The following is an 8812-nucleotide window of genomic DNA, read 5'->3' on the forward strand; positions in this document are numbered from 1 at the left end:
CCGCCCCGCCCGCAGGCTCCGCCCCCTTCCCTCCCGCGTCCTCCACACACGCGGTGGAGGCACCGCGCTCACACACGCGCGCGCGCGCCCGCACACACTCAATCCCACGCATACACAATGCACACACACACTCCTCCACATTCAAGGGCTCATCCCTGCCAGCACCCCCTGTTCTGCCTGTCCTGGGGGCACTGTTATTCCAGAGGAGACTCCTTGCAAGGGAAGCTTATCAGAATCAGATGGCCCCCACCCCTCATCGTCCAGGGGCCCCAGAGGGGCTTGCCCAGGTCACACAGCGGCTTCATGACAGAGCTGACCCCATGTGGCAGCCCGGAGCACCGTCTCCCAGGCTGATGCCCACCTCAGGGGTTGCCTGAGCACAGGCCAGAGACACCCACAGAGCCTGGCACACAGGGAGACACCGCGTGGCCCCCACCAGGGTGAGTGGGGATCGGACCCTGTGACCCTGCAAGGACAGGACCCAGTGGGGAAGGGCCACCCCCTGTGGCCAAGGTCCAGCCTCTATTCACATGTGCTCCCAGGCCCTGGGCTGGGTGTGGGGGACAGCACGGAGATTCCTGCCGCCCACCATGCGCGTGCCCCAGGTATGTGCCAAGCAGGACGGCTGAACTGTTTGTCCCCCACCAGAGAAGGGTCATCTGAAGCCCAGATACCATCTGAGAACCCTGTGGGCTGTGAACCCCCCACTCTGGTGAAGAGCAGGCAGGTGGCAAAAAGACTGCCTCCTCCTCTCACCCCCCCCCCATCAGGCCTGGCTGCTGACTGCCCACTGCTCCTCTGTCCTGCCCCTGACAGGGCAGGGCCAAACAGGGGGGGCATCACATGAGCCGGCATGTGAGAGGCGGGCATGCTGCCCAGGGCACTAGGGTGGAGTCCTGAGTGGACAGGGGTGGGCATTAACCTGCCCTGAGGCAGCCGGTGGGGTGTGGGCATCAGTGTTCAGGGGCTGACTGCCCAACCCCTCTAGGCTGGTGCCCAGGCTGGCATGAAGGGGGTTTCACCACTTCTCGCTGTGCCCTGGCCTCTTCATGAGGCACCAGAGGATGAGGGGGCAGGGGGCAGGAAGCTGAGATGGGAGTTAAGATCCTCAGTGGGCCCAGACAAAGGGGGCTTTATAGGCTGGGCGTGGGGGGCGTGCTGGGGGCAGGGAGGCAGGAATGCAGGCTAGGGAGGCCCTGAGCTCCCGGGCAGCCCAGTTTGGGGCTGAGATTGGACTCCCCTTACCCTCCCATGCTTTGGCCCTTTGGGGTATTTGCTGCTTTGCTCCTGGGACTGCAGCCAGGAGACCCGGCAGCCCTGCACCCCTGGCACCCCTCCTCTCGGGGATCTGGTGGGCACTGCCCAGGCACTCCGAGTCTTCCCAGCCCAGCAAGCTGCAGCTTCTCTCGGCTTCCCTGCCATGCCCTCTCAGCAGCCTCGTGGCCCCTGTCTGTTACCCAAGTGAGTGCCCTGCTGGCTGCCTGGGGAGGGGAGGGACAGACTTGGGTGGGGTCATAAGGCTATAGGGTCAATGGGGCCCTTTGTCCCTTCAGACGGAGTCAGTCCTGGGCTAAACAGAGGAGACACAGAGAGGAGTGTCAGCCAGCAAGCGCGTCCTTCGGAAGGCAGGCTCCATTCTTCCCGTCGCCTTCCCTCTGGTTTTCTTTCAGAGCTGAGCAGCCACTGGGAAAAGAAAACCAGGAGGAGGTGGCCTGGGTGGCAGCAGCCGCCCATGCTGGGTTCTGAAACAGCTGCTGCTTGGCCAGGCCTAAGGTCTGCAGCTGAGCTTTGCAAGGCTGAAAGTCGTCTGTCCCCAAAGATGCTGAGCTTCCCTGAGGACTAGACTCCTGCCAGCCAGAGTCATGGTGGCTAGACTGATAAACCCAAAGCTGGCTTGCCAGCACGCCGCGGGCACTGCGGGGACATCACAAGCGGAGTCCCTGTGAACGGAAGAGACGGGCTGTACTGCCCCAGCCTGCAGGGTCGCATGTGCAACCCCCCAGTCTTCCCTGGCTGCCTGGATCCCCCCAAAGCTCCTGCTCTTTGTTTTCTTTTTCTACGCCCCCCCCTGGGCCGGAACCTTCAGCAACAGCCTTGCCTCAGAGGGGCAGCGGGGGTGGGGGGTGGGGGGGGGGAGGCAGGGCTCAGCCCAGGCCATTTGATATGTATCTTATTTCATTTTCTTCATAAAATTAAAAGAGGACAGTCTTGTCTCGTGATGAGTATCTTTAGGCAAAAACCTCCTTTTAGGGGGTAAAAATAAAATGTCCAAGTCTGGTCAGCATTGAGATCATGCTGGATGGAGACAAGCCAAGATTCAAACCCCAGATCTGCCATCTAGTAGCAGACCAGATGAGTTCCAGCTTCCTCACCCATAGGCCAGGAATGATAACAGCACCACCTCACGGGGCTGATGAAAGATGGAATGAGATGCGAATATAAAATGCTTGGTCCTCTGACCAAGCACATAAGTACTCACTGGAAGTACTTTCCACAAAAAGCTGAATTGATTCATCTTATGCTGATTATTACTAGCTTTAGTTTAGCAGGTGATAATTTCTGACCTTGTCCCCCAATTCTGGGGGCCATACCCTGCCTACAACCAGGTGCTCCTTTTGCGGGAAGCACCTGCCCTCAACTGAGTGGGGAACAGAGATTAGGAAAGGCAGTTTCTAGCCTGTGCTGATCCCAGCCCCCAGCCTCCTTCCCTCTGCCTCTGCAGCCTGCAGCCTCTGGGGCTCCCTGGGGAGCAGGAGAAGGTGGGAAGGGAGCTGACAGCCTCAGGGTAAGGCAGACGATTCCTGGGGTGCCATGGGCCTGAGAAGGGAGGAAGGAGGAGGATTACCCGGGAGGGAGTGGAAGGGGATGAGAGGGAAGGAGGGTGGCGGGCAGCAGGCCCCACTCCTCCACCTGCTGCTCTGCAAACAAAGCCGAGGATGATGCAATCCTGGCTGCTGCAGCTGAGGCTGAAGGCATCGAGGAAGAGTGGGTGTCCAGGGTGGGGAGGGCAGTGGGCACAGGGCAGACACGAGGGGCCTGTGGATGCTGGACCCTAAATTCCCAGCTCAATATGTGGCTCCTTTACGTGGCTCCTGGCCTACTCCTGAAGCCCCTCCCCCAGGGTCAGACCCCTCCCCGAAAAGTCACAGCTGGAGTGGGACATGATGCAACTAGGACATCATTCCAGGCAGCCTCCTCGGAGGGGAGGGCCCCTCCCCTGGGGGGAGGGCGATGATGAGAGACCCAGACACCGAGTTGCCTCAGAGGCCCCAGCTGGGCCCGTCAGCAGCAGACCTGGGGTTGCAGTGCTCTGTCCCTCCTTCCTCTCATCCTGGAGATGAAGGGCAAAAATCCTCTGTGGAAGGTGGGAGGGGAAGGCTCAGGACAACCCTAACCCAGGGCCTGCACAGAATAGTACCTATCTGTAGAATTACCTACAACCCCAGGCAGACGCTGAGACAGGTCTGGAGCCCCAGTGCCAGGAGGCCCTGGCATCCTCCTGGGCAAGAATGCCATTAGCAGTCATGAAGCCCATGCGGGTGAGGGTGGCCTCCAACAGCCCCTGGGGTGTCTGCCTCGGATCCCCACTCTGCCTGGGAGCCGAGAACAAAGGCTTCCCCCTGTCCCTCCACCAGGGGAAGGGGACATGTCCCACATACCAGGGCCATGTGGAGGATGTGTCACGGGCCAGCGTCTCCAAAGGGCCAGAGCATTGAAGGGGGTCAGCAGAAGAGGGAGGAGATACTGTGTTCAGGAATATTTAAGCCCAGCCTCACCCCATCGCCACCAGACCTGAGGACAGCTGGGTGGCCTATTCCAGAGGAGACCACTAGGTGGCAGGAAAAGCCCAACAATTCATCCAGTCCCACTGGCTCCCACCACCATCCCTCAGCCCTCCTCTCTGCAACCTCTCCTTCCTCCTCCCTTCTTCCCTCCAGCCTACCCCTCTCTGCAGCCTGAAAAGGCTTGAAGTCTTTTCATTTTCCCTCTGCCTTTGGGAAGGCAAAAAGCTTCTGGTTCTTCTCAAAATGCTGCTAATGATGGTAATAAGTAGTGCCTGTGGCTATTTATTGTGCTGAAGAAGTGCAGGCATTTTACATGCATTATCTCCTTTCCACAGGAGGTAAATAATGCTTTCCCTCTTTTCAAGAGGAAACAGACTGAGAAAGCATTAATCGAGTGCCCGAGATCACATGACTTGCAAGGGGTGGAGCCAGCACTCAAACCTGGGTCTGCAAATGCTGGGAGCTGTCTTCCCCCGGAGTGTTAACAGTAGGTTGGGGTGGGCAGGAGGCCAAGGACCCGTCAGATGCATCTGAGAAGTTGTGTCCACCCTCTTTACCACCTCCCCCCCCCACACCCCTTCCTTGAGATTCTAGGAAGGTATCTTAGTCTAGGGGAGGCTGTGAGGTTTGAAAAGATTGTGCAAGTGACAATCAGGCCCACCAAAACGGCTGTCCTGGCTGAGACCACTGCACCCCGCCCTGCTGCGTCTCCTCCAGACTCCACGAGCCATTCTGGGTTCTCCCCTCACCAGTATTGCCTCCGATGAGAATTCCTATTCCACACTGACAGGACCCTCCCCACTGCCACCTTCCCTCCTGTCTTTGACCTACTCCATCGTATCCAGAAAACGTGGGGCATTTCTTAGTGTGCTGGCCCAGTGCTGGGTTGTGGGCCAAACTTATCCCAAGCTCAGTCATTACCTTCTCACACTTATTTTCTCTCTCCCAGGATGAACCCAGCTAGCCTCTCCTGCTCTCCTGCCTGTCCCACCAGCCCTCGATCTGCAGAATAAAGGCCCAGAATTTTAAGGGGCAGAGCAGATGATGAACAAGACCCAGAGTCCAGTCCAGCCAGTGTGGCTCAGTAGTTGAGTGTCGATGCATCAACCAAGAGGTCCCTGGTTCAATTCCTGGTCAGGACACATGCCTGTGTGCTCAATCACCAGTAGAGGGCGTGCAGGAGACAGGCAATTGATGTTTCTCACTGATTTTTCTTTTTCTTTTTTGAAATATATTTTTATTGATTTCAGAGAGGGGGAGAGAGAGATAGAAATATCAATGATGAGAGAGAATTGATCGGCTGCCTCCTGCATGCCCCCTATTGGGGATCAAGCCTGCAACCTGGGAATGTGCCCTTGACTGGAATCAAACCCAAGACCCTTCAGTCATGCCAAAACCGGTTTGGCTCAGTGGATAGAGCGTCGGCCTGCAGACTGAAAGGTCCCAGGTTCGATTCCGGTCAAGGGCATGTACCTTGGTTGCGGGCACATCCCCAGTGGGAGGTGTGCAGGAGGCAGCTGATCGATGTTTCTCTCTCATCGATGTTTCTAACTCTCTATCCCTCTTCCTTCCTCTCTGTAAAATATCAATAAAATATATTTAAAAAAAAAAAAAGACCCTTCAGTCCATAGGCCAAACCAGCTGGGGCTCATTGACTTTTCTATCTCTCTCTCCCTTCTCCCTCCCCTTCTTCTCACTTTAAAAATCAATAAAAGCATTAAAAAAAAAAAAAAAAAAAAAAGACCCAGAGCTCACTCTCCAGCTGCGGTAAGAGTTTAACATGTCTAAAGCTGGGCCTGCAGTCACTTCTACATATGGTGTCCCATTCAAAGACATATGCTCATATCCAGGAGAAAAGGGTGTCTATCTCTGTTGCAGTTTTCTTCACCAAAACCAGGGCATGGGGGAGGGTGGCAGCTGCAGGGGAGGGGCCCCAGGAGATGACACCCAATGCACAGAATCCCTGAAATCTTCTTTAACTCTATCAATCCCTCATATAAGATAGCGGCGCCAGATTCTCACGTCCATTCCAAACCTGCCAAACTTATCCCAAGCTCAGTCATTACCTTCTCACACTTATTTTCCCTCTCCCGGGATGAACCCAACTAGCCTCTCCTGCTCTCCTGCCTGTCCCACCAGCCCTTGATCTGCAGAATAAAGGCCCAGAAACAAAGCCAAGAACAAAGGCTTCCCCCGTCCCTCCTTGATACCCCAAGGAATGAGAGGAGAAGCCCAGGATTTGGAGAAGGGCGGGTTTCCAGTGCAACCTCTGGTCACTGGACGAAGCCTGCTGACCAGCAGTACCTTCCACTCAGAGGGCAGCAGCAGCTCTGTCATTCTCCCTGATGCCATGGGCACCAAGAAGCAGTGGTCCACAGTCCACATCCCAGGTTTGGAATATTTTGAGTTTACAGCTGTATCACACAGTCCACACTCTTACTCCAACCACCAGAACTTCAATCCCTTGGGAAAATTCTGAAGACATTTAGTGGCCACCCCTCCCCCCATACAACCAAGCTGTCCTGTGTGAAAAGTGAAAATCCAGGTTCAAGGCTGGCTGACTAGAGACCCAGGAAAACAAGCAGCACTCCCTGGAAGGGGGCTGATCTCACATTTCTTCAACCACCTTGGCACATCTATTCAACTGTGCCAGGCCTGGGGGCAGGGAGAGAGCTGAACAGGACATGGGCTCTATCCCTCACAGTGGAGCGAGCAGGAAGTCACATGAACTATATATATATAATATATATATACTAGGGGCCCGGTGCACGAAATTCGTGCACATTAAAAGGGGATTAATTAGAGGAAATAATTTAATATCGCTATTTGCCCTTTCTCTATAATAGAAGTGTCAGAGATGAAAGAAAATTGACAAAATGTATATGAAAACATTCCTCCTGTCAGAGTCTAGGGCACGTCATGGGACCCGGAGTCAAGGCCCCGCCCACCCACATGCGCCTCAAAATTGTGTGAGACCCAGACCCGGCCACCCCCCTGCCCCCATTGGGCTAGATCCAGACCCGGCCAGTCCCACGTTTGTCAAGCCCTGCAGGGCAGGGGGCATAGCCTCAGGTCCCCTGGCCTGGCACCAAGGCAGGGGGCGTGGCCTGAGGTCTCCTGTCAAGGCCCGCTGGGTGGGGGGTGCGGTCTGAGGTTCCCCAGCCTGGTGCTGGGGTGCGGGGGCGCGGCCTGAGTTCCTCCGACCCAGCACTGGGGGTGCACCTTGAGGTACTGTCAAGCCCTGCTGGGTGGGGGGCACGGCCTGAGATCCCCTGTCAAGCCCAGCCAGGCAGGGGGGCACAGCCTCAGATCCCCTGGCCCAGTGCTGGGGTGGGGGGCGTGGCCTGAGGTCCCCCAGGCTGTTGCCAAGGCGGGAGGCGTGACCTGAGGTCCCCAGTCAAGCCCCGCCGGGGGGGTGCGGGCTGAGGTTCCCCAGCCTGGTGCTGGGGTGGGGAGGCGTGGCCTGAGTTCCTCTGACTCAGCACTGGGGGTGCACCTTGAGGTCCTCTGTCAAGCCCTGCTGGGTGGGGGGCATGGCCTGAGGTCCCCTGTCAAGCCCAGCCAGGCAGGGGGGCCCAGCCTCAGGTCCCCTGGACCAATGCTGGGGCAGGAGCGTGGCCTGAAGTCCCCTATCAAGCCCCACCTGGTGGGGGCACGGCCTGAGGTCCCCCAGCCTGGCACTGGGGTTGGGGGAGCAGCCTGAGGTCCCCTAGCCCAGCACCAGGACAGGAAGCGCACCTTGAGGTCCCCCGTCAAGCCCCGTACCTGCACACCCCCCACTGGCGATTGAACTTGCAACCCAGGCATGTATCCTGACCCGGAATTGAACCGTGACCTCCTGGTTCATAGACGGTCAACCTCTGAGCCATGCCAGCTGGGCATGAACAAATATCTTAACCAGAGGAAAAAGCATGTGTTGCGCTGGGAGTGACTGGTGAAAATTCCAGAGTAGGCCTTGGAGCAGAATCTTGAAGCATGAGCAGAATGTTTGCAGGTAAAGAGAGTGACTGGTACAGGTCCTCCCGGCAGAGGGGATGGCATGAAGGAAGGGGCTGCCATGATCTGAGAACTTTGAGTCACACATTGTGACCAGAGTGCAGCTGGTGTGGCAGGAGAGGAGAAACAGCCTGGAATGTCAAGATGAGGAGTCAAGATTTTCTTCTCTAGGTAGACAGTCATTGACGATTTTGTTTTAAATATATTTTTATTGATTTCAGATAGGAGAGGGAGAGATAGAAACATCAATGATGAGAGAGAATCATTGATCAGCTGCCTTCTGCACACCCCACACTGGAGATCGAGCCTGCAACTCAGGCATATGCCCTGACCAGGAATCGAACCATGACCTCCTAGTTCATAGGTCAACGCTCAACCACTGAGCCATGATGGCTGGGCTCATTGATGATTTTAAACTAAGGAAGTGACCTAAGTACACCTTTATTTTTAGAAGGCCTTTAGGAAGGACTATCGAGGGGAAACATGAGACCAGTTGGGCAATTGTTGAATTGTTCAGGTGAAAAAGGGGACTGCCTCAACTAGGATGTGGCAATTAAGGAGATGCATGATGAAATCACAGCTTAAACGGGATAACACTGCAGTCAAAATTCCTCTTGGAAACCTCTTGGGAAGGGGCTTCATTAGAGAACAACCCAGCTAGTGCCTCTTCAGAACTAGAATCAAATCTTGTGCCTTTGAGCTCCAGGTGAACATGGTTGGTCTTCAGAACCCACGTGGCACAAATACGCACAGGAATCATTATGCACAAGCTGCTCACACTGGGAGAGGCTGGAGGGAACCAAAATTCACTTCCCGTCCCACCTTCAATCAGGCGGACACACAAAGGAACGGAGGAGGAAATCCCTTGCACTGTTGCTATCTGCCACATGCTTATAATTGAATTCAAGTAAGTTAAGTCTGTGTAGGAGACACCGAGAGGAGAGATGGAACAGCCTTTGTGAGAGAATTAAAGTGATGGTTAAAAGGAGGACACAGGAGATGAAGTAGTGGTTTCAGGTTTGGGGGGTAAA

This window comes from Plecotus auritus (genome assembly GCF_963455305.1).
Source record: "Plecotus auritus genome assembly, chromosome: 7".
Taxonomy (NCBI): domain Eukaryota; kingdom Metazoa; phylum Chordata; class Mammalia; order Chiroptera; family Vespertilionidae; genus Plecotus; species Plecotus auritus.